Source organism: Gadus macrocephalus, chromosome 8 (assembly GCF_031168955.1).
Source record: "Gadus macrocephalus chromosome 8, ASM3116895v1".
NCBI lineage: Eukaryota > Metazoa > Chordata > Actinopteri > Gadiformes > Gadidae > Gadus > Gadus macrocephalus.
This window is the reverse complement of record NC_082389.1, coordinates 18,754,291-18,777,573: the sequence shown is the minus strand read 5'-3', so window position 1 is coordinate 18,777,573 and position 23,283 is coordinate 18,754,291. Positions and strand designations below refer to the sequence as shown.

Genomic DNA, 23,283 nt, shown 5'->3' with positions numbered 1-23,283 from the left:
GACTGATGGGAGGGGGCCCAAGAATTTAAATCATATGTTATTTATCAGTGGGGAATGAAATACGGCTACTTTCTATCAACATTTGAAGTCATCAATGTCGAGGTGATTTAACGCACAGGTTTTTTTTGGGTGTATTACTTTTTTTTCAAGACACATGTGTTTTTAAACATAGGTCTCTGTGGCGCAATTGGTTAGCGCGTTCGACTGTTAATCGAAAGGTTGGTGGTTCAAGCCCACCCAGGGACGAGCAGTTTTTTACTGAACACCAGGTCAAGCATCAGCCCATACCATAAACCTTTGTTAAGTGAAAAAAATCAACTTTGTTTCCAAGAGTAGATATTATAGAACTGCTCTGTCATTCCCCGTCCAACCAATTACATCCGTTTACTTGAGTACGGAGTGTCTGGAAGAAGAGCTAGCTGGCTCAAGTGCTTTCTCGGAATTGAAAGTATATTGGAGCTTAGATATGATCCATTTCACCTTGTCTTACGATCATAACATGGAAATAGTTTTTTTCTTAAAAGCCATATTTTGCTATCTTTTTTTACCAATTAACATTTAAGGGGGCCACAGGCAGAGGAAAGCTTGTTCTTAAGGGGGGCTTCCCCCTTTTCCCCTTTTCCAGAACCCAGGAGAATTCATACGCTCAGAGATAAGGTTAAGGGTTGAAAGGAGTTGATTCAGGAGGGACTGATGGGAGGGGGCCCAAGAATTTAAATCATATGTTATTTATCAGTGGGGAATGAAATACGGCTACTTTCTATCAACATTTGAAGTCATCAATGTCGAGGTGATTTAACGCACAGGTTTTTTTTGGGTGTATTACTTTTTTTTCAAGACACATGTGTTTTTAAACATAGGTCTCTGTGGCGCAATTGGTTAGCGCGTTCGACTGTTAATCGAAAGGTTGGTGGTTCAAGCCCACCCAGGGACGAGCTGATATTTACTGAACACCAGGTCAAGCATCAGCCCATACCATAAACCTTTGTTAAGTGAAAAAAATCAACTGTGTTTCCAAGAGTAGATTTTATAGAACTGCTCTGTCATTCCCCGTCCAACCAATTACATCCGTTGACTTGAGTACGGAGTGTCTGGAAGAAGAGCTAGCTGGCTCAAGTGCTTTCTCGGAATTGAAAGTATATTGGAGCTTAGATATGATCCATTTCACCTTGTCTTACGATCATAACATGGAAATAGTTTTTTTCTTAAAAGCCATATTTTGCTGTCTTTTTTTACCAATTAACATTTAAGGGGGCCACAGGCAGAGGAAAGCTTGTTCTTAAGGGGGGCTCCCCCCTTTTCCCCTTTTCCAGAACCCAGGAGAATTCATACGCTCAGAGATAAGGTTAAAGGTTGAAAGGAGATGATTCAGGAGGGACTGATGGGAGGGGGCCCAAGAATTTAAATCATATGTTATTTATCAGTGGGGAATGAAATACGGCTACTTTCTATCAATATTTGAAGTCATCAATGTCGAGGTGATTTAACGCACAGGTTTTTTTTGGGTGTATTACTTTTTTTTCAAGACACATGTGATTTTATACATAGGTCTCTGTGGAGCAATTGGTTAGCGCGTTCGACTGTTAATCGAAAGGTTGGTGGTTCAAGCCCACCCAGGGACGAGCTGATATTTACTGAACACCAGGTCAAGCATCAGCCCATACCATAAACCTTTGTTAAGTGAAAAAAATCAACTGTGTTTCCAAGAGTAGATATTATAGAACTGCTCTGTCATTCCCCGTCCAACCAATTACATCCGTTGACTTGAGTACGGAGTGTCTGGAAGAAGAGCTAGCTGGCTCAAGTGCTTTCTCGGAGTTGAAAGTATATTGGAGCTTAGATATGATCCATTTCACCTTGTCTTACGATCATAACATGGAAATAGTTTTTTTCTTAAAAGCCATATTTTGCTATCTTTTTTTACCAATTAACATTTAAGGGGGCCACAGGCAGAGGAAAGCTTGTTCTTAAGGGGGGCTCCCCCCTTTTCCCCTTTTCCAGAACCCAGGAGAATTCATACGCTCAGAGATAAGGTTAAGGGTTGAAAGGAGTTGATTCAGGAGGGACTGATGGGAGGGGGCCCAAGAATTTAAATCATATGTTATTTATCAGTGGGGAATGAAATACGGCTACTTTCTATCAATATTTGAAGTCATCAATGTCGAGGTGATTTAACGCACAGGTTTTTTTTGGGTGTATTACTTTTTTTTCAAGACACATGTGATTTTATACATAGGTCTCTGTGGAGCAATTGGTTAGCGCGTTCGACTGTTAATCGAAAGGTTGGTGGTTCAAGCCCACCCAGGGACGAGCTGATATTTACTGAACACCAGGTCAAGCATCAGCCCATACCATAAACCTTTGTTAAGTGAAAAAAATCAACTGTGTTTCCAAGAGTAGATATTATAGAACTGCTCTGTCATTCCCCGTCCAACCAATTACATCCGTTGACTTGAGTACGGAGTGTCTGGAAGAAGAGCTAGCTGGCTCAAGTGCTTTCTCGGAGTTGAAAGTATATTGGAGCTTAGATATGATCCATTTCACCTTGTCTTACGATCATAACATGGAAATAGTTTTTTTCTTAAAAGCCATATTTTGCTATCTTTTTTTACCAATTAACATTTAAGGGGGCCACAGGCAGAGGAAAGCTTGTTCTTAAGGGGGGCTCCCCCCTTTTCCCCTTTTCCAGAACCCAGGAGAATTCATACGCTCAGAGATAAGGTTAAGGGTTGAAAGGAGTTGATTCAGGAGGGACTGATGGGAGGGGGCCCAAGAATTTAAATCATATGTTATTTATCAGTGGGAAATGAAATACGGCTACTTTCTATCAACATTTGAAGTCATCAATGTCGAGGTGATTTAACGCACAGGTTTTTTTTGGGTGTATTACTTTTTTTTCAAGACACATGTATTTTTAAACATAGGTCTCTGTGGCGCAATTGGTTAGCGCGTTTGACTGTTAATCGAAAGGTTGGTGGTTCAAGCCCACCCAGGGACGAGCTGTTTTTTACTGAACACCAGGTCAAGCATCAGCGCATACCATCAACCTTTGTTAAGTGAAAAAAATCAACTGTGTTTCCAAGAGTAGATTTGATAGAACTGCTCTGTCATTTCCTGTCCAACCATTTACTTCCGTTGACTTGAGTACGGAGTGTCTGGAAGAAGAGCTAGCTGGCTCAAGTGCTTTCTCGGAATTGAAAGTATATTGGAGCTTAGTACATTTCACCTTGTCTTACGATCATAACATGGAAATAGTTTTTTTCTTAAAAGCCATATTTTGCTGTCTTTTTTTACCAATTAACATTTAAGGGGGCCACAGGCAGAGGAAAGCTTGTTCTTAAGGGGGGCTCCCCCCTTTTCCCCTTTTCCAGAACCCAGGAGAATTCATACGCTCAGAGATAAGGTTAAAGGTTGAAAGGAGATGATTCAGGAGGGACTGATGGGAGGGGGCCCAAGAATTTAAATCATATGTTATTTATCAGTGGGGAATGAAATACGGCTACTTTCTATCAATATTTGAAGTCATCAATGTCGAGGTGATTTAACGCACAGGTTTTTTTTGGGTGTATTACTTTTTTTTCAAGACACATGTGATTTAATACATAGGTCTCTGTGGCGCAATTGGTTAGCGCGTTCGACTGTTAATCGAAAGGTTGGTGGTTCAAGCCCACCCAGGGACGAGCTGATATTTACTGAACACCAGGTCAAGCATCAGCGCATACCATCAACCTTTGTTAAGTGAAAAAAATCAACTGTGTTTCCAAGAGTAGATTTGATAGAACTGCTCTGTCATTTCCTGTCCAACCATTTACTTCCGTTGACTTGAGTACGGAGTGTCTGGAAGAAGAGCTAGCTGGCTCAAGTGCTTTCTCGGAATTGAAAGTATATTGGAGCTTAGATATGATCTATTTCACCTTGTCTTACGATCATAACATGGAAATAGTTTTTTTCTTAAAAGCCATATTTTGCTATCTTTTTTTACCAATTAACATTTAAGGGGGCCACAGGCAGAGGAAAGCTTGTTCTTAAGGGGGGCTCCCCCCTTTTCCCCTTTTCCAGAACCCAGGAGAATTCATACGCTCAGAGATAAGGTTAAAGGTTGAAAGGAGATGATTCAGGAGGGACTGATGGGAGGGGGCCCAAGAATTTAAATCATATGTTATTTATCAGTGGGGAATGAAATACGGCTACTTTCTATCAATATTTGAAGTCATCAATGTCGAGGTGATTTAACGCACAGGTTTTTTTTGGGTGTATTACTTTTTTTTCAAGACACATGTGATTTTATACATAGGTCTCTGTGGCGCAATTGGTTAGCGTGTTCGACTGTTAATCAAAAGGTTGGTGGTTCAAGCCCACCCAGGGACGAGCTGATATTTACTGAACACCAGGTCAAGCATCAGCGCATACCATCAACCTTTGTTAAGTGAAAAAAATCAACTGTGTTTCCAAGAGTAGATTTGATAGAACTGCTCTGTCATTTCCTGTCCAACCATTTACTTCCGTTGACTTGAGTACGGAGTGTCTGGAAGAAGAGCTAGCTGGCTCAAGTGCTTTCTCGGAATTGAAAGTATATTGGAGCTTAGATATGATCTATTTCACCTTGTCTTACGATCATAACATGGAAATAGTTTTTTTCTTAAAAGCCATATTTTGCTATCTTTTTTTACCAATTAACATTTAAGGGGGCCACAGGCAGAGGAAAGCTTGTTCTTAAGGGGGGCTCCCCCCTTTTCCCCTTTTCCAGAACCCAGGAGAATTCATACGCTCAGAGATAAGGTTAAAGGTTGAAAGGAGATGATTCAGGAGGGACTGATGGGAGGGGGCCCAAGAATTTAAATCATATGTTATTTATCAGTGGGGAATGAAATACGGCTACTTTCTATCAATATTTGAAGTCATCAATGTCGAGGTGATTTAACGCACAGGTTTTTTTTGGGTGTATTACTTTTTTTTCAAGACACATGTGATTTTATACATAGGTCTCTGTGGCGCAATTGGTTAGCGCGTTCGACTGTTATTCGAAAGGTTGGTGGTTCACGCCCACCCAGGGACGAGCTGATATTTACTGAACACCAGGTCAAGCATCAGCCCATACCATAAACCTTTGTTAAGTGAAAAAAATCAACTGTGTTTCCAAGAGTAGATATTATAGAACTGCTCTGTCATTCCCCGTCCAACCAATTACATCCGTTGACTTGAGTACGGAGTGTCTGGAAGAAGAGCTAGCTGGCTCAAGTGCTTTCTCGGAATTGAAAGTATATTGGAGCTTAGATATGATCCATTTCACCTTGTCTTACGATCATAACATGGAAATAGTTTTTTTCTTAAAAGCCATATTTTGCTGTCTTTTTTTACCAATTAACATTTAAGGGGGCAACAGGCAGAGGAAAGCTTGTTCTTAAGGGGGGCTCCCCCCTTTTCCCCTTTTCCAGAACCCAGGAGAATTCATACGCTCAGAGATAAGGTTAAAGGTTGAAAGGAGATGATTCAGGAGGGACTGATGGGAGGGGGCCCAAGAATTTAAATCATATGTTATTTATCAGTGGGGAATGAAATACGGCTACTTTCTATCAATATTTGAAGTCATCAATGTCGAGGTGATTTAACGCACAGGTTTTTTTTGGGTGTATTACTTTTTTTTCAAGACACATGTGATTTAATACATAGGTCTCTGTGGCGCAATTGGTTAGCGCGTTCGACTGTTAATCGAAAGGTTGGTGGTTCAAGCCCACCCAGGGACGAGCTGATATTTACTGAACACCAGGTCAAGCATCAGCGCATACCATCAACCTTTGTTAAGTGAAAAAAATCAACTGTGTTTCCAAGAGTAGATTTGATAGAACTGCTCTGTCATTTCCTGTCCAACCATTTACTTCCGTTGACTTGAGTACGGAGTGTCTGGAAGAAGAGCTAGCTGGCTCAAGTGCTTTCTCGGAATTGAAAGTATATTGGAGCTTAGATATGATCTATTTCACCTTGTCTTACGATCATAACATGGAAATAGTTTTTTTCTTAAAAGCCATATTTTGCTATCTTTTTTTACCAATTAACATTTAAGGGGGCCACAGGCAGAGGAAAGCTTGTTCTTAAGGGGGGCTTCCCCCTTTTCCCCTTTTCCAGAACCCAGGAGAATTCATACGCTCAGAGATAAGGTTAAGGGTTGAAAGGAGTTGATTCAGGAGGGACTGATGGGAGGGGGCCCAAGAATTTAAATCATATGTTATTTATCAGTGGGGAATGAAATACGGCTACTTTCTATCAACATTTGAAGTCATCAATGTCGAGGTGATTTAACGCACAGGTTTTTTTTGGGTGTATTACTTTTTTTTCAAGACACATGTGTTTTTAAACATAGGTCTCTGTGGCGCAATTGGTTAGCGCGTTCGACTGTTAATCGAAAGGTTGGTGGTTCAAGCCCACCCAGGGACGAGCTGATATTTACTGAACACCAGGTCAAGCATCAGCCCATACCATAAACCTTTGTTAAGTGAAAAAAATCAACTGTGTTTCCAAGAGTAGATTTTATAGAACTGCTCTGTCATTCCCCGTCCAACCAATTACATCCGTTGACTTGAGTACGGAGTGTCTGGAAGAAGAGCTAGCTGGCTCAAGTGCTTTCTCGGAATTGAAAGTATATTGGAGCTTAGATATGATCCATTTCACCTTGTCTTACGATCATAACATGGAAATAGTTTTTTTCTTAAAAGCCATATTTTGCTATCTTTTTTTTACCAATTAACATTTAAGGGGGCCACAGGCAGAGGAAAGCTTGTTCTTAAGGGGGGCTCCCCCCTTTTCCCCTTTTCCAGAACCCAGGAGAATTCATACGCTCAGAGATAAGGTTAAAGGTTGAAAGGAGATGATTCAGGAGGGACTGATGGGAGGGGGCCCAAGAATTTAAATCATATGTTATTTATCAGTGGGGAATGAAATACGGCTACTTTCTATCAATATTTGAAGTCATCAATGTCGAGGTGATTTAACGCACAGGTTTTTTTTGGGTGTATTACTTTTTTTTCAAGACACATGTGATTTAATACATTGGTCTCTGTGGCGCAATTGGTTAGCGCGTTCGACTGTTAATCGAAAGGTTGGTGGTTCAAGCCCACCCAGGGACGAGCTGATATTTACTGAACACCAGGTCAAGCATCAGCGCATACCATCAACCTTTGTTAAGTGAAAAAAATCAACTGTGTTTCCAAGAGTAGATTTGATAGAACTGCTCTGTCATTTCCTGTCCAACCATTTACTTCCGTTGACTTGAGTACGGAGTGTCTGGAAGAAGAGCTAGCTGGCTCAAGTGCTTTCTCGGAATTGAAAGTATATTGGAGCTTAGATATGATCTATTTCACCTTGTCTTACGATCATAACATGGAAATAGTTTTTTTCTTAAAAGCCATATTTTGCTATCTTTTTTTACCAATTAACATTTAAGGGGGCCACAGGCAGAGGAAAGCTTGTTCTTAAGGGGGGCTTCCCCCTTTTCCCCTTTTCCAGAACCCAGGAGAATTCATACGCTCAGAGATAAGGTTAAGGGTTGAAAGGAGTTGATTCAGGAGGGACTGATGGGAGGGGGCCCAAGAATTTAAATCATATGTTATTTATCAGTGGGGAATGAAATACGGCTACTTTCTATCAACATTTGAAGTCATCAATGTCGAGGTGATTTAACGCACAGGTTTTTTTTGGGTGTATTACTTTTTTTTCAAGACACATGTGATTTTATACATAGGTCTCTGTGGCGCAATTGGTTAGCGCGTTCGACTGTTAATCGAAAGGTTGGTGGTTCAAGCCCACCCAGGGACGAGCTGATATTTACTGAACACCAGGTCAAGCATTAGCCCATACCATAAACCTTTGTTAAGTGAAAAAAATCAACTGTGTTTCCAAGAGTAGATTTTATAGAACTGCTCTGTCATTCCCCGTCCAACCAATTACATCCGTTGACTTGAGTACGGAGTGTCTGGAAGAAGAGCTAGCTGGCTCAAGTGCTTTCTCGGAATTGAAAGTATATTGGAGCTTAGATATGATCCATTTCACCTTGTCTTACGATCATAACATGGAAATAGTTTTTTTCTTAAAAGCCATATTTTGCTATCTTTTTTTACCAATTAACATTTAAGGGGGCCACAGGCAGAGGAAAGCTTGTGGGGCTCCCCCCTTTTCCCCTTTTCCAGAACCCAGGAGAATTCATACGCTCAGAGATAAGGTTAAGGGTTGAAAGGAGTTGATTCAGGAGGGACTGATGGGAGGGGGCCCAAGAATTTAAATCATATGTTATTTATCAGTGGGGAATGAAATACGGCTACTTTCTATCAACATTTGAAGTCATCAATGTCGAGGTGATTTAACGCACAGGTTTTTTTTGGGTGTATTACTTTTTTTTCAAGACACATGTGTTTTTAAACATAGGTCTCTGTGGCGCAATTGGTTAGCGCGTTCGACTGTTAATCGAAAGGTTGGTGGTTCAAGCCCACCCAGGGACGAGCTGATATTTACTGAACACCAGGTCAAGCATCAGCCCATACCATAAACCTTTGTTAAGTGAAAAAAATCAACTGTGTTTCCAAGAGTAGATTTTATAGAACTGCTCTGTCATTCCCCGTCCAACCAATTACATCCGTTGACTTGAGTACGGAGTGTCTGGAAGAAGAGCTAGCTGGCTCAAGTGCTTTCTCGGAATTGAAAGTATATTGGAGCTTAGATATGATCCATTTCACCTTGTCTTACGATCATAACATGGAAATAGTTTTTTTCTTAAAAGCCATATTTTGCTGTCTTTTTTTACCAATTAACATTTAAGGGGGCCACAGGCAGAGGAAAGCTTGTTCTTAAGGGGGGCTCCCCCCTTTTCCCCTTTTCCAGAACCCAGGAGAATTCATACGCTCAGAGATAAGGTTAAAGGTTGAAAGGAGATGATTCAGGAGGGACTGATGGGAGGGGGCCCAAGAATTTAAATCATATGTTATTTATCAGTGGGGAATGAAATACGGCTACTTTCTATCAATATTTGAAGTCATCAATGTCGAGGTGATTTAACGCACAGGTTTTTTTTGGGTGTATTACTTTTTTTTCAAGACACATGTGATTTTATACATAGGTCTCTGTGGAGCAATTGGTTAGCGCGTTCGACTGTTAATCGAAAGGTTGGTGGTTCAAGCCCACCCAGGGACGAGCTGATATTTACTGAACACCAGGTCAAGCATCAGCCCATACCATAAACCTTTGTTAAGTGAAAAAAATCAACTGTGTTTCCAAGAGTAGATATTATAGAACTGCTCTGTCATTCCCCGTCCAACCAATTACATCCGTTGACTTGAGTACGGAGTGTCTGGAAGAAGAGCTAGCTGGCTCAAGTGCTTTCTCGGAATTGAAAGTATATTGGAGCTTAGATATGATCCATTTCACCTTGTCTTACGATCATAACATGGAAATAGTTTTTTTCTTAAAAGCCATATTTTGCTATCTTTTTTTACCAATTAACATTTAAGGGGGCCACAGGCAGAGGAAAGCTTGTTCTTAAGGGGGGCTCCCCCCTTTTCCCCTTTTCCAGAACCCAGGAGAATTCATACGCTCAGAGATAAGGTTAAGGGTTGAAAGGAGTTGATTCAGGAGGGACTGATGGGAGGGGGCCCAAGAATTTAAATCATATGTTATTTATCAGTGGGAAATGAAATACGGCTACTTTCTATCAACATTTGAAGTCATCAATGTCGAGGTGATTTAACGCACAGGTTTTTTTTGGGTGTATTACTTTTTTTTCAAGACACATGTATTTTTAAACATAGGTCTCTGTGGCGCAATTGGTTAGCGCGTTCGACTGTTAATCGAAAGGTTGGTGGTTCAAGCCCACCCAGGGACGAGCTGTTTTTTACTGAACACCAGGTCAAGCATCAGCGCATACCATCAACCTTTGTTAAGTGAAAAAAATCAACTGTGTTTCCAAGAGTAGATTTGATAGAACTGCTCTGTCATTTCCTGTCCAACCATTTACTTCCGTTGACTTGAGTACGGAGTGTCTGGAAGAAGAGCTAGCTGGCTCAAGTGCTTTCTCGGAATTTAAAGTATATTGGAGCTTAGTACATTTCACCTTGTCTTACGATCATAACATGGAAATAGTTTTTTTCTTAAAAGCCATATTTTGCTGTCTTTTTTTACCAATTAACATTTAAGGGGGCCACAGGCAGAGGAAAGCTTGTTCTTAAGGGGGGCTCCCCCCTTTTCCCCTTTTCCAGAACCCAGGAGAATTCATACGCTCAGAGATAAGGTTAAAGGTTGAAAGGAGATGATTCAGGAGGGACTGATGGGAGGGGGCCCAAGAATTTAAATCATATGTTATTTATCAGTGGGGAATGAAATACGGCTACTTTCTATCAATATTTGAAGTCATCAATGTCGAGGTGATTTAACGCACAGGTTTTTTTTGGGTGTATTACTTTTTTTTCAAGACACATGTGATTTAATACAAAGGTCTCTGTGGCGCAATTGGTTAGCGCGTTCGACTGTTAATCGAAAGGTTGGTGGTTCAAGCCCACCCAGGGACGAGCTGATATTTACTGAACACCAGGTCAAGCATCAGCGCATACCATCAACCTTTGTTAAGTGAAAAAAATCAACTGTGTTTCCAAGAGTAGATTTGATAGAACTGCTCTGTCATTTCCTGTCCAACCATTTACTTCCGTTGACTTGAGTACGGAGTGTCTGGAAGAAGAGCTAGCTGGCTCAAGTGCTTTCTCGGAATTGAAAGTATATTGGAGCTTAGATATGATCTATTTCACCTTGTCTTACGATCATAACATGGAAATAGTTTTTTTCTTAAAAGCCATATTTTGCTATCTTTTTTTACCAATTAACATTTAAGGGGGCCACAGGCAGAGGAAAGCTTGTTCTTAAGGGGGGCTCCCCCCTTTTCCCCTTTTCCAGAACCCAGGAGAATTCATACGCTCAGAGATAAGGTTAAAGGTTGAAAGGAGATGATTCAGGAGGGACTGATGGGAGGGGGCCCAAGAATTTAAATCATATGTTATTTATCAGTGGGGAATGAAATACGGCTACTTTCTATCAACATTTGAAGTCATCAATGTCGAGGTGATTTAACGCACAGGTTTTTTTTGGGTGTATTACTTTTTTTTCAAGACACATGTGATTTTATACATAGGTCTCTGTGGCGCAATTGGTTAGCGCGTTCGACTGTTAATCGAAAGGTTGGTGGTTCAAGCCCACCCAGGGACGAGCTGATATTTACTGAACACCAGGTCAAGCATCAGCCCATACCATAAACCTTTGTTAAGTGAAAAAAAACAACTGTGTTTCGAAGAGTAGATTTTATAGAACTGCTCTGTCATTCCCCGTCCAACCAATTACATCCGTTGACTTGAGTACGGAGTGTCTGGAAGAAGAGCTAGCTGGCTCAAGTGCTTTCTCGGAATTGAAAGTATATTGGAGCTTAGATATGATCCATTTCACCTTGTCTTACGATCATAACATGGAAATAGTTTTTTTCTTAAAAGCCATATTTTGCTATCTTTTTTTACCAATTAACATTTAAGGGGGCCACAGGCAGAGGAAAGCTTGTGGGGCTCCCCCCTTTTCCCCTTTTCCAGAACCCAGGAGAATTCATACGCTCAGAGATAAGGTTAAGGGTTGAAAGGAGTTGATTCAGGAGGGACTGATGGGAGGGGGCCCAAGAATTTAAATCATATGTTATTTATCAGTGGGGAATGAAATACGGCTACTTTCTATCAACATTTGAAGTCATCAATGTCGAGGTGATTTAACGCACAGGTTTTTTTTGGGTGTATTACTTTTTTTTCAAGACACATGTGTTTTTAAACATAGGTCTCTGTGGCGCAATTGGTTAGCGCGTTCGACTGTTAATCGAAAGGTTGGTGGTTCAAGCCCACCCAGGGACGAGCAGTTTTTTACTGAACACCAGGTCAAGCATCAGCGCATACCATCAACCTTTGTTAAGTGGAAAAAATCAACTGTGTTTCCAAGAGTAGATTTGATAGAACTGCTCTGTCATTTCCTGTCCAACCATTTACTTCCGTTGACTTGAGTACGGAGTGTCTGGAAGAAGAGCTAGCTGGCTCAAGTGCTTTCTCGGAATTGAAAGTATATTGGAGCTTAGATATGATCCATTTCACCTTGTCTTACGATCATAACATGGAAATAGTTTTTTTCTTAAAAGCCATATTTTGCTATCTTTTTTTACCAATTAACATTTAAGGGGGCCACAGGCAGAGGAAAGCTTGTTCTTAAGGGGGGTTCCCCCCTTTTCCCCTTTTCCAGAACCCAGGAGAATTCATACGCTCAGAGATAAGGTTAAGGGTTGAAAGGAGTTGATTCAGGAGGGACTGATGGGAGGGGGCCCAAGAATTTAAATCATATGTTATTTATCAGTGGGGAATGAAATACGGCTACTTTCTATCAACATTTGAAGTCATCAATGTCGAGGTGATTTAACGCACAGGTTTTTTTTGGGTGTATTACTTTTTTTTCAAGACACATGTGATTTTATACATAGGTCTCTGTGGCGCAATTGGTTAGCGCGTTCGACTGTTAATCGAAAGGTTGGTGGTTCAAGCCCACCCAGGGACGAGCTGATATTTACTGAACACCAGGTCAAGCATTAGCCCATACCATAAACCTTTGTTAAGTGAAAAAAATCAACTGTGTTTCCAAGAGTAGATTTTATAGAACTGCTCTGTCATTCCCCGTCCAACCAATTACATCCGTTGACTTGAGTACGGAGTGTCTGGAAGAAGAGCTAGCTGGCTCAAGTGCTTTCTCGGAATTGAAAGTATATTGGAGCTTAGATATGATCCATTTCACCTTGTCTTACGATCATAACATGGAAATAGTTTTTTTCTTAAAAGCCATATTTTGCTATCTTTTTTTACCAATTAACATTTAAGGGGGCCACAGGCAGAGGAAAGCTTGTGGGGCTCCCCCCTTTTCCCCTTTTCCAGAACCCAGGAGAATTCATACGCTCAGAGATAAGGTTAAGGGTTGAAAGGAGTTGATTCAGGAGGGACTGATGGGAGGGGGCCCAAGAATTTAAATCATATGTTATTTATCAGTGGGGAATGAAATACGGCTACTTTCTATCAACATTTGAAGTCATCAATGTCGAGGTGATTTAACGCACAGGTTTTTTTTGGGTGTATTACTTTTTTTTCAAGACACATGTGTTTTTAAACATAGGTCTCTGTGGCGCAATTGGTTAGCGCGTTCGACTGTTAATCGAAAGGTTGGTGGTTCAAGCCCACCCAGGGACGAGCTGATATTTACTGAACACCAGGTCAAGCATCAGCCCATACCATAAACCTTTGTTAAGTGAAAAAAATCAACTGTGTTTCCAAGAGTAGATTTTATAGAACTGCTCTGTCATTCCCCGTCCAACCAATTACATCCGTTGACTTGAGTACGGAGTGTCTGGAAGAAGAGCTAGCTGGCTCAAGTGCTTTCTCGGAATTGAAAGTATATTGGAGCTTAGATATGATCCATTTCACCTTGTCTTACGATCATAACATGGAAATAGTTTTTTTCTTAAAAGCCATATTTTGCTATCTTTTTTTACCAATTAACATTTAAGGGGGCCACAGGCAGAGGAAAGCTTGTTCTTAAGGGGGGCTCCCCCCTTTTCCCCTTTTCCAGAACCCAGGAGAATTCATACGCTCAGAGATAAGGTTAAGGGTTGAAAGGAGTTGATTCAGGAGGGACTGATGGGAGGGGGCCCAAGAATTTAAATCATTTGTTATTTATCAGTGGGGAATGAAATACGGCTACTTTCTATCAACATTTGAAGTCATCAATGTCGAGGTGATTTAACGCACAGGTTTTTTTTGGGTGTATTACTTTTTTTTCAAGACACATGTGATTTTATACATAGGTCTCTGTGGCGCAATTGGTTAGCGCGTTCGACTGTTAATCGAAAGGTTGGTGGTTCAAGCCCACCCAGGGACGAGCTGATATTTACTGAACACCAGGTCAAGCATCAGCCCATACCATAAATCTTTGTTAAGTGAAAAAAATCAACTGTGTTTCGAAGAGTAGATTTTATAGAACTGCTCTGTCATTCCCCGTCCAACCAATTACATCCGTTGACTTGAGTACGGAGTGTCTGGAAGAAGAGCTAGCTGGCTCAAGTGCTTTCTCGGAATTGAAAGTATATTGGAGCTTAGATATGATCCATTTCACCTTGTCTTACGATCATAACATGGAAATAGTTTTTTTCTTAAAAGCCATATTTTGCTATCTTTTTTTACCAATTAACATTTAAGGGGGCCACAGGCAGAGGAAAGCTTGTGGGGCTCCCCCCTTTTCCCCTTTTCCAGAACCCAGGAGAATTCATACGCTCAGAGATAAGGTTAAGGGTTGAAAGGAGTTGATTCAGGAGGGACTGATGGGAGGGGGCCCAAGAATTTAAATCATATGTTATTTATCAGTGGGGAATGAAATACGGCTACTTTCTATCAACATTTGAAGTCATCAATGTCGAGGTGATTTAACGCACAGGTTTTTTTTGGGTGTATTACTTTTTTTTCAAGACACATGTGTTTTTAAACATAGGTCTCTGTGGCGCAATTGGTTAGCGCGTTCGACTGTTAATCGAAAGGTTGGTGGTTCAAGCCCACCCAGGGACGAGCAGTTTTTTACTGAACACCAGGTCAAGCATCAGCCCATACCATAAACCTTTGTTAAGTGAAAAAAATCAACTTTGTTTCCAAGAGTAGATATTATAGAACTGCTCTGTCATTCCCCGTCCAACCAATTACATCCGTTTACTTGAGTACGGAGTGTCTGGAAGAAGAGCTAGCTGGCTCAAGTGCTTTCTCGGAATTGAAAGTATATTGGAGCTTAGATATGATCCATTTCACCTTGTCTTACGATCATAACATGGAAATAGTTTTTTTCTTAAAAGCCATATTTTGCTATCTTTTTTTACCAATTAACATTTAAGGGGGCCACAGGCAGAGGAAAGCTTGTTCTTAAGGGGGGCTTCCCCCTTTTCCCCTTTTCCAGAACCCAGGAGAATTCATACGCTCAGAGATAAGGTTAAGGGTTGAAAGGAGTTGATTCAGGAGGGACTGATGGGAGGGGGCCCAAGAATTTAAATCATATGTTATTTATCAGTGGGGAATGAAATACGGCTACTTTCTATCAACATTTGAAGTCATCAATGTCGAGGTGATTTAACGCACAGGTTTTTTTTGGGTGTATTACTTTTTTTTCAAGACACATGTGTTTTTAAACATAGGTCTCTGTGGCGCAATTGGTTAGCGCGTTCGACTGTTAATCGAAAGGTTGGTGGTTCAAGCCCACCCAGGGACGAGCTGATATTTACTGAACACCAGGTCAAGCATCAGCCCATACCATAAACCTTTGTTAAGTGAAAAAAATCAACTGTGTTTCCAAGAGTAGATTTTATAGAACTGCTCTGTCATTCCCCGTCCAACCAATTACATCCGTTGACTTGAGTACGGAGTGTCTGGAAGAAGAGCTAGCTGGCTCAAGTGCTTTCTCGGAATTGAAAGTATATTGGAGCTTAGATATGATCCATTTCACCTTGTCTTACGATCATAACATGGAAATAGTTTTTTTCTTAAAAGCCATATTTTGCTGTCTTTTTTTACCAATTAACATTTAAGGGGGCCACAGGCAGAGGAAAGCTTGTTCTTAAGGGGGGCTCCCCCCTTTTCCCCTTTTCCAGAACCCAGGAGAATTCATACGCTCAGAGATAAGGTTAAAGGTTGAAAGGAGATGATTCAGGAGGGACTGATGGGAGGGGGCCCAAGAATTTAAATCATATGTTATTTATCAGTGGGGAATGAAATACGGCTACTTTCTATCAATATTTGAAGTCATCAATGTCGAGGTGATTTAACGCACAGGTTTTTTTTGGGTGTATTACTTTTTTTTCAAGACACATGTGATTTTATACATAGGTCTCTGTGGAGCAATTGGTTAGCGCGTTCGACTGTTAATCGAAAGGTTGGTGGTTCAAGCCCACCCAGGGACGAGCTGATATTTACTGAACACCAGGTCAAGCATCAGCCCATACCATAAACCTTTGTTAAGTGAAAAAAATCAACTGTGTTTCCAAGAGTAGATATTATAGAACTGCTCTGTCATTCCCCGTCCAACCAATTACATCCGTTGACTTGAGTACGGAGTGTCTGGAAGAAGAGCTAGCTGGCTCAAGTGCTTTCTCGGAGTTGAAAGTATATTGGAGCTTAGATATGATCCATTTCACCTTGTCTTACGATCATAACATGGAAATAGTTTTTTTCTTAAAAGCCATATTTTGCTATCTTTTTTTACCAATTAACATTTAAGGGGGCCACAGGCAGAGGAAAGCTTGTTCTTAAGGGGGGCTCCCCCCTTTTCCCCTTTTCCAGAACCCAGGAGAATTCATACGCTCAGAGATAAGGTTAAGGGTTGAAAGGAGTTGATTCAGGAGGGACTGATGGGAGGGGGCCCAAGAATTTAAATCATATGTTATTTATCAGTGGGGAATGAAATACGGCTACTTTCTATCAATATTTGAAGTCATCAATGTCGAGGTGATTTAACGCACAGGTTTTTTTTGGGTGTATTACTTTTTTTTCAAGACACATGTGATTTTATACATAGGTCTCTGTGGAGCAATTGGTTAGCGCGTTCGACTGTTAATCGAAAGGTTGGTGGTTCAAGCCCACCCAGGGACGAGCTGATATTTACTGAACACCAGGTCAAGCATCAGCCCATACCATAAACCTTTGTTAAGTGAAAAAAATCAACTGTGTTTCCAAGAGTAGATATTATAGAACTGCTCTGTCATTCCCCGTCCAACCAATTACATCCGTTGACTTGAGTACGGAGTGTCTGGAAGAAGAGCTAGCTGGCTCAAGTGCTTTCTCGGAGTTGAAAGTATATTGGAGCTTAGATATGATCCATTTCACCTTGTCTTACGATCATAACATGGAAATAGTTTTTTTCTTAAAAGCCATATTTTGCTATCTTTTTTTACCAATTAACATTTAAGGGGGCCACAGGCAGAGGAAAGCTTGTTCTTAAGGGGGGCTCCCCCCTTTTCCCCTTTTCCAGAACCCAGGAGAATTCATACGCTCAGAGATAAGGTTAAGGGTTGAAAGGAGTTGATTCAGGAGGGACTGATGGGAGGGGGCCCAAGAATTTAAATCATATGTTATTTATCAGTGGGAAATGAAATACGGCTACTTTCTATCAACATTTGAAGTCATCAATGTCGAGGTGATTTAACGCACAGGTTTTTTTTGGGTGTATTACTTTTTTTTCAAGACACATGTATTTTTAAACATAGGTCTCTGTGGCGCAATTGGTTAGCGCGTTCGACTGTTAATCGAAAGGTTGGTGGTTCAAGCCCACCCAGGGACGAGCTGTTTTTTACTGAACACCAGGTCAAGCATCAGCGCATACCATCAACCTTTGTTAAGTGAAAAAAATCAACTGTGTTTCCAAGAGTAGATTTGATAGAACTGCTCTGTCATTTCCTGTCCAACCATTTACTTCCGTTGACTTGAGTACGGAGTGTCTGGAAGAAGAGCTAGCTGGCTCAAGTGCTTTCTCGGAATTGAAAGTATATTGGAGCTTAGTACATTTCACCTTGTCTTACGATCATAACATGGAAATAGTTTTTTTCTTAAAAGCCATATTTTGCTGTCTTTTTTTACCAATTAACATTTAAGGGGGCCACAGGCAGAGGAAAGCTTGTTCTTAAGGGGGGCTCCCCCCTTTTCCCCTTTTCCAGAACCCAGGAGAATTCATACGCTCAGAGATAAGGTTAAAGGTTGAAAGGAGATGATTCAGGAGGGACTGATGGGAGGGGGCCCAAGAATTTAAATCATATGTTATTTATCAGTGGGGAATGAAATACGGCTACTTTCTATCAATATTTGAAGTCATCAATGTCGAGGTGATTTAACGCACAGGTTTTTTTTGGGTGTATTACTTTTTTTTCAAGACACATGTGATTTAATACATAGGTCTCTGTGGCGCAATTGGTTAGCGCGTTCGACTGTTAATCGAAAGGTTGGTGGTTCAAGCCCACCCAGGGACGAGCTGATATTTACTGAACACCAGGTCAAGCATCAGCGCATACCATCAACCTTTGTTAAGTGAAAAAAATCAACTGTGTTTCCAAGAGTAGATTTGATAGAACTGCTCTGTCATTTCCTGTCCAACCATTTACTTCCGTTGACTTGAGTACGGAGTGTCTGGAAGAAGAGCTAGCTGGCTCAAGTGCTTTCTCGGAATTGAAAGTATATTGGAGCTTAGATATGATCTATTTCACCTTGTCTTACGATCATAACATGGAAATAGTTTTTTTCTTAAAAGCCATATTTTGCTATCTTTTTTTACCAATTAACATTTAAGGGGGCCACAGGCAGAGGAAAGCTTGTTCTTAAGGGGGGCTCCCCCCTTTTCCCCTTTTCCAGAACCCAGGAGAATTCATACGCTCAGAGATAAGGTTAAAGGTTGAAAGGAGATGATTCAGGAGGGACTGATGGGAGGGGGCCCAAGAATTTAAATCATATGTTATTTATCAGTGGGGAATGAAATACGGCTACTTTCTATCAATATTTGAAGTCATCAATGTCGAGGTGATTTAACGCACAGGTTTTTTTTGGGTGTATTACTTTTTTTTCAAGACACATGTGATTTTATACATAGGTCTCTGTGGCGCAATTGGTTAGCGTGTTCGACTGTTAATCAAAAGGTTGGTGGTTCAAGCCCACCCAGGGACGAGCTGATATTTACTGAACACCAGGTCAAGCATCAGCGCATACCATCAACCTTTGTTAAGTGAAAAAAATCAACTGTGTTTCCAAGAGTAGATTTGATAGAACTGCTCTGTCATTTCCTGTCCAACCATTTACTTCCGTTGACTTGAGTACGGAGTGTCTGGAAGAAGAGCTAGCTGGCTCAAGTGCTTTCTCGGAATTGAAAGTATATTGGAGCTTAGATATGATCTATTTCACCTTGTCTTACGATCATAACATGGAAATAGTTTTTTTCTTAAAAGCCATATTTTGCTATCTTTTTTTACCAATTAACATTTAAGGGGGCCACAGGCAGAGGAAAGCTTGTTCTTAAGGGGGGCTCCCCCCTTTTCCCCTTTTCCAGAACCCAGGAGAATTCATACGCTCAGAGATAAGGTTAAAGGTTGAAAGGAGATGATTCAGGAGGGACTGATGGGAGGGGGCCCAAGAATTTAAATCATATGTTATTTATCAGTGGGGAATGAAATACGGCTACTTTCTATCAATATTTGAAGTCATCAATGTCGAGGTGATTTAACGCACAGGTTTTTTTTGGGTGTATTACTTTTTTTTCAAGACACATGTGAATTTATACATAGGTCTCTGTGGCGCAATTGGTTAGCGCGTTCGACTGTTATTCGAAAGGTTGGTGGTTCACGCCCACCCAGGGACGAGCTGATATTTACTGAACACCAGGTCAAGCATCAGCCCATACCATAAACCTTTGTTAAGTGAAAAAAATCAACTGTGTTTCCAAGAGTAGATATTATAGAACTGCTCTGTCATTCCCCGTCCAACCAATTACATCCGTTGACTTGAGTACGGAGTGTCTGGAAGAAGAGCTAGCTGGCTCAAGTGCTTTCTCGGAATTGAAAGTATATTGGAGCTTAGATATGATCCATTTCACCTTGTCTTACGATCATAACATGGAAATAGTTTTTTTCTTAAAAGCCATATTTTGCTGTCTTTTTTTACCAATTAACATTTAAGGGGGCAACAGGCAGAGGAAAGCTTGTTCTTAAGGGGGGCTCCCCCCTTTTCCCCTTTTCCAGAACCCAGGAGAATTCATACGCTCAGAGATAAGGTTAAAGGTTGAAAGGAGATGATTCAGGAGGGACTGATGGGAGGGGGCCCAAGAATTTAAATCATATGTTATTTATCAGTGGGGAATGAAATACGGCTACTTTCTATCAATATTTGAAGTCATCAATGTCGAGGTGATTTAACGCACAGGTTTTTTTTGGGTGTATTACTTTTTTTTCAAGACACATGTGATTTAATACATAGGTCTCTGTGGCGCAATTGGTTAGCGCGTTCGACTGTTAATCGAAAGGTTGGTGGTTCAAGCCCACCCAGGGACGAGCTGATATTTACTGAACACCAGGTCAAGCATCAGCGCATACCATCAACCTTTGTTAAGTGAAAAAAATCAACTGTGTTTCCAAGAGTAGATTTGATAGAACTGCTCTGTCATTTCCTGTCCAACCATTTACTTCCGTTGACTTGAGTACGGAGTGTCTGGAAGAAGAGCTAGCTGGCTCAAGTGCTTTCTCGGAATTGAAAGTATATTGGAGCTTAGATATGATCTATTTCACCTTGTCTTACGATCATAACATGGAAATAGTTTTTTTCTTAAAAGCCATATTTTGCTATCTTTTTTTACCAATTAACATTTAAGGGGGCCACAGGCAGAGGAAAGCTTGTTCTTAAGGGGGGCTTCCCCCTTTTCCCCTTTTCCAGAACCCAGGAGAATTCATACGCTCAGAGATAAGGTTAAGGGTTGAAAGGAGTTGATTCAGGAGGGACTGATGGGAGGGGGCCCAAGAATTTAAATCATATGTTATTTATCAGTGGGGAATGAAATACGGCTACTTTCTATCAACATTTGAAGTCATCAATGTCGAGGTGATTTAACGCACAGGTTTTTTTTGGGTGTATTACTTTTTTTTCAAGACACATGTGATTTTATACATAGGTCTCTGTGGCGCAATTGGTTAGCGCGTTCGACTGTTAATCGAAAGGTTGGTGGTTCAAGCCCACCCAGGGACGAGCTGATATTTACTGAACACCAGGTCAAGCATTAGCCCATACCATAAACCTTTGTTAAGTGAAAAAAATCAACTGTGTTTCCAAGAGTAGATTTTATAGAACTGCTCTGTCATTCCCCGTCCAACCAATTACATCCGTTGACTTGAGTACGGAGTGTCTGGAAGAAGAGCTAGCTGGCTCAAGTGCTTTCTCGGAATTGAAAGTATATTGGAGCTTAGATATGATCCATTTCACCTTGTCTTACGATCATAACATGGAAATAGTTTTTTTCTTAAAAGCCATATTTTGCTATCTTTTTTTACCAATTAACATTTAAGGGGGCCACAGGCAGAGGAAAGCTTGTGGGGGTCCCCCCTTTTCCCCTTTTCCAGAACCCAGGAGAATTCATACGCTCAGAGATAAGGTTAAGGGTTGAAAGGAGTTGATTCAGGAGGGACTGATGGGAGGGGGCCCAAGAATTTAAATCATATGTTATTTATCAGTGGGGAATGAAATACGGCTACTTTCTATCAACATTTGAAGTCATCAATGTCGAGGTGATTTAACGCACAGGTTTTTTTTGGGTGTATTACTTTTTTTTCAAGACACATGTGTTTTTAAACATAGGTCTCTGTGGCGCAATTGGTTAGCGCGTTCGACTGTTAATCGAAAGGTTGGTGGTTCAAGCCCACCCAGGGACGAGCTGATATTTACTGAACACCAGGTCAAGCATCAGCCCATACCATAAACCTTTGTTAAGTGAAAAAAATCAACTGTGTTTCCAAGAGTAGATTTTATAGAACTGCTCTGTCATTCCCCGTCCAACCAATTACATCCGTTGACTTGAGTACGGAGTGTCTGGAAGAAGAGCTAGCTGGCTCAAGTGCTTTCTCGGAATTGAAAGTATATTGGAGCTTAGATATGATCCATTTCACCTTGTCTTACGATCATAACATGGAAATAGTTTTTTTCTTAAAAGCCATATTTTGCTGTCTTTTTTTACCAATTAACATTTAAGGGGGCCACAGGCAGAGGAAAGCTTGTTCTTAAGGGGGGCTCCCCCCTTTTCCCCTTTTCCAGAACCCAGGAGAATTCATACGCTCAGAGATAAGGTTAAAGGTTGAAAGGAGATGATTCAGGAGGGACTGATGGGAGGGGGCCCAAGAATTTAAATCATATGTTATTTATCAGTGGGGAATGAAATACGGCTACTTTCTATCAATATTTGAAGTCATCAATGTCGAGGTGATTTAACGCACAGGTTTTTTTTGGGTGTATTACTTTTTTTTCAAGACACATGTGATTTTATACATAGGTCTCTGTGGAGCAATTGGTTAGCGCGTTCGACTGTTAATCGAAAGGTTGGTGGTTCAAGCCCACCCAGGGACGAGCTGATATTTACTGAACACCAGGTCAAGCATCAGCCCATACCATAAACCTTTGTTAAGTGAAAAAAATCAACTGTGTTTCCAAGAGTAGATATTATAGAACTGCTCTGTCATTCCCCGTCCAACCAATTACATCCGTTGACTTGAGTACGGAGTGTCTGGAAGAAGAGCTAGCTGGCTCAAGTGCCTTCTCGGAATTGAAAGTATATTGGAGCTTAGATATGATCCATTTCACCTTGTCTTACGATCATAACATGGAAATAGTTTTTTTCTTAAAAGCCATATTTTGCTATCTTTTTTTACCAATTAACATTTAAGGGGGCCACAGGCAGAGGAAAGCTTGTGGGGCTCCCCCCTTTTCCCCTTTTCCAGAACCCAGGAGAATTCATACGCTCAGAGATAAGGTTAAGGGTTGAAAGGAGTTGATTCAGGAGGGACTGATGGGAGGGGGCCCAAGAATTTAAATCATATGTTATTTATCAGTGGGGAATGAAATACGGCTACTTTCTATCAACATTTGAAGTCATCAATGTCGAGGTGATTTAACGCACAGGTTTTTTTTGGGTGTATTACTTTTTTTTCAAGACACATGTGTTTTTAAACATAGGTCTCTGTGGCGCAATTGGTTAGCGCGTTCGACTGTTAATCGAAAGGTTGGTGGTTCAAGCCCACCCAGGGACGAGCTGATATTTACTGAACACCAGGTCAAGCATCAGCCCATACCATAAACCTTTGTTAAGTGAAAAAAATCAACTGTGTTTCCAAGAGTAGATTTTATAGAACTGCTCTGTCATTCCCCGTCCAACCAATTACATCCGTTGACTTGAGTACGGAGTGTCTGGAAGAAGAGCTAGCTGGCTCAAGTGCTTTCTCGGAATTGAAAGTATATTGGAGCTTAGATATGATCCATTTCACCTTGTCTTACGATCATAACATGGAAATAGTTTTTTTCTTAAAAGCCATATTTTGCTGTCTTTTTTTACCAATTAACATTTAAGGGGGCCACAGGCAGAGGAAAGCTTGTTCTTAAGGGGGGCTCCCCCCTTTTCCCCTTTTCCAGAACCCAGGAGAATTCATAC

The 23,283-nt window shown here is 40.9% G+C and overlaps 23 non-coding genes across 23 annotated transcripts; all 23 read left to right on the top strand.

Annotated features, from left to right (window-relative positions):
- Positions 1-172: 172 nt before the first annotated feature.
- trnan-guu (transfer RNA asparagine (anticodon GUU)) lies at positions 173-246 on the top strand. The gene has a single exon. It is a non-coding gene; the product is annotated as a tRNA-Asn (tRNA).
- Positions 247-860: 614 nt separating this feature from the next.
- trnan-guu (transfer RNA asparagine (anticodon GUU)) lies at positions 861-934 on the top strand. The gene has a single exon. It is a non-coding gene; the product is annotated as a tRNA-Asn (tRNA).
- A 2,672-nt stretch (positions 935-3,606) lies between these two features.
- Positions 3,607-3,680, top strand: trnan-guu (transfer RNA asparagine (anticodon GUU)). The gene has a single exon. It is a non-coding gene; the product is annotated as a tRNA-Asn (tRNA).
- A 1,990-nt stretch (positions 3,681-5,670) lies between these two features.
- On the top strand, positions 5,671-5,744 carry trnan-guu (transfer RNA asparagine (anticodon GUU)). The gene has a single exon. It is a non-coding gene; the product is annotated as a tRNA-Asn (tRNA).
- Positions 5,745-6,358: 614 nt separating this feature from the next.
- On the top strand, positions 6,359-6,432 carry trnan-guu (transfer RNA asparagine (anticodon GUU)). The gene has a single exon. It is a non-coding gene; the product is annotated as a tRNA-Asn (tRNA).
- A 615-nt stretch (positions 6,433-7,047) lies between these two features.
- trnan-guu (transfer RNA asparagine (anticodon GUU)) lies at positions 7,048-7,121 on the top strand. The gene has a single exon. It is a non-coding gene; the product is annotated as a tRNA-Asn (tRNA).
- A 614-nt stretch (positions 7,122-7,735) lies between these two features.
- trnan-guu (transfer RNA asparagine (anticodon GUU)) lies at positions 7,736-7,809 on the top strand. Its single transcript has one exon. It is a non-coding gene; the product is annotated as a tRNA-Asn (tRNA).
- A 606-nt stretch (positions 7,810-8,415) lies between these two features.
- On the top strand, positions 8,416-8,489 carry trnan-guu (transfer RNA asparagine (anticodon GUU)). Its single transcript has one exon. It is a non-coding gene; the product is annotated as a tRNA-Asn (tRNA).
- A 1,302-nt stretch (positions 8,490-9,791) lies between these two features.
- On the top strand, positions 9,792-9,865 carry trnan-guu (transfer RNA asparagine (anticodon GUU)). The gene has a single exon. It is a non-coding gene; the product is annotated as a tRNA-Asn (tRNA).
- A 608-nt stretch (positions 9,866-10,473) lies between these two features.
- Positions 10,474-10,547, top strand: trnan-guu (transfer RNA asparagine (anticodon GUU)). The gene has a single exon. It is a non-coding gene; the product is annotated as a tRNA-Asn (tRNA).
- Positions 10,548-11,161: 614 nt separating this feature from the next.
- Positions 11,162-11,235, top strand: trnan-guu (transfer RNA asparagine (anticodon GUU)). The gene has a single exon. It is a non-coding gene; the product is annotated as a tRNA-Asn (tRNA).
- A 606-nt stretch (positions 11,236-11,841) lies between these two features.
- trnan-guu (transfer RNA asparagine (anticodon GUU)) lies at positions 11,842-11,915 on the top strand. The gene has a single exon. It is a non-coding gene; the product is annotated as a tRNA-Asn (tRNA).
- Positions 11,916-12,529: 614 nt separating this feature from the next.
- trnan-guu (transfer RNA asparagine (anticodon GUU)) lies at positions 12,530-12,603 on the top strand. Its single transcript has one exon. It is a non-coding gene; the product is annotated as a tRNA-Asn (tRNA).
- Positions 12,604-13,209: 606 nt separating this feature from the next.
- On the top strand, positions 13,210-13,283 carry trnan-guu (transfer RNA asparagine (anticodon GUU)). The gene has a single exon. It is a non-coding gene; the product is annotated as a tRNA-Asn (tRNA).
- Positions 13,284-13,897: 614 nt separating this feature from the next.
- On the top strand, positions 13,898-13,971 carry trnan-guu (transfer RNA asparagine (anticodon GUU)). The gene has a single exon. It is a non-coding gene; the product is annotated as a tRNA-Asn (tRNA).
- Positions 13,972-14,577: 606 nt separating this feature from the next.
- On the top strand, positions 14,578-14,651 carry trnan-guu (transfer RNA asparagine (anticodon GUU)). Its single transcript has one exon. It is a non-coding gene; the product is annotated as a tRNA-Asn (tRNA).
- Positions 14,652-15,265: 614 nt separating this feature from the next.
- trnan-guu (transfer RNA asparagine (anticodon GUU)) lies at positions 15,266-15,339 on the top strand. Its single transcript has one exon. It is a non-coding gene; the product is annotated as a tRNA-Asn (tRNA).
- A 1,990-nt stretch (positions 15,340-17,329) lies between these two features.
- trnan-guu (transfer RNA asparagine (anticodon GUU)) lies at positions 17,330-17,403 on the top strand. The gene has a single exon. It is a non-coding gene; the product is annotated as a tRNA-Asn (tRNA).
- A 608-nt stretch (positions 17,404-18,011) lies between these two features.
- trnan-guu (transfer RNA asparagine (anticodon GUU)) lies at positions 18,012-18,085 on the top strand. Its single transcript has one exon. It is a non-coding gene; the product is annotated as a tRNA-Asn (tRNA).
- A 1,990-nt stretch (positions 18,086-20,075) lies between these two features.
- trnan-guu (transfer RNA asparagine (anticodon GUU)) lies at positions 20,076-20,149 on the top strand. The gene has a single exon. It is a non-coding gene; the product is annotated as a tRNA-Asn (tRNA).
- A 614-nt stretch (positions 20,150-20,763) lies between these two features.
- Positions 20,764-20,837, top strand: trnan-guu (transfer RNA asparagine (anticodon GUU)). Its single transcript has one exon. It is a non-coding gene; the product is annotated as a tRNA-Asn (tRNA).
- A 606-nt stretch (positions 20,838-21,443) lies between these two features.
- trnan-guu (transfer RNA asparagine (anticodon GUU)) lies at positions 21,444-21,517 on the top strand. The gene has a single exon. It is a non-coding gene; the product is annotated as a tRNA-Asn (tRNA).
- A 1,294-nt stretch (positions 21,518-22,811) lies between these two features.
- Positions 22,812-22,885, top strand: trnan-guu (transfer RNA asparagine (anticodon GUU)). Its single transcript has one exon. It is a non-coding gene; the product is annotated as a tRNA-Asn (tRNA).
- Positions 22,886-23,283: the final 398 nt, after the last annotated feature.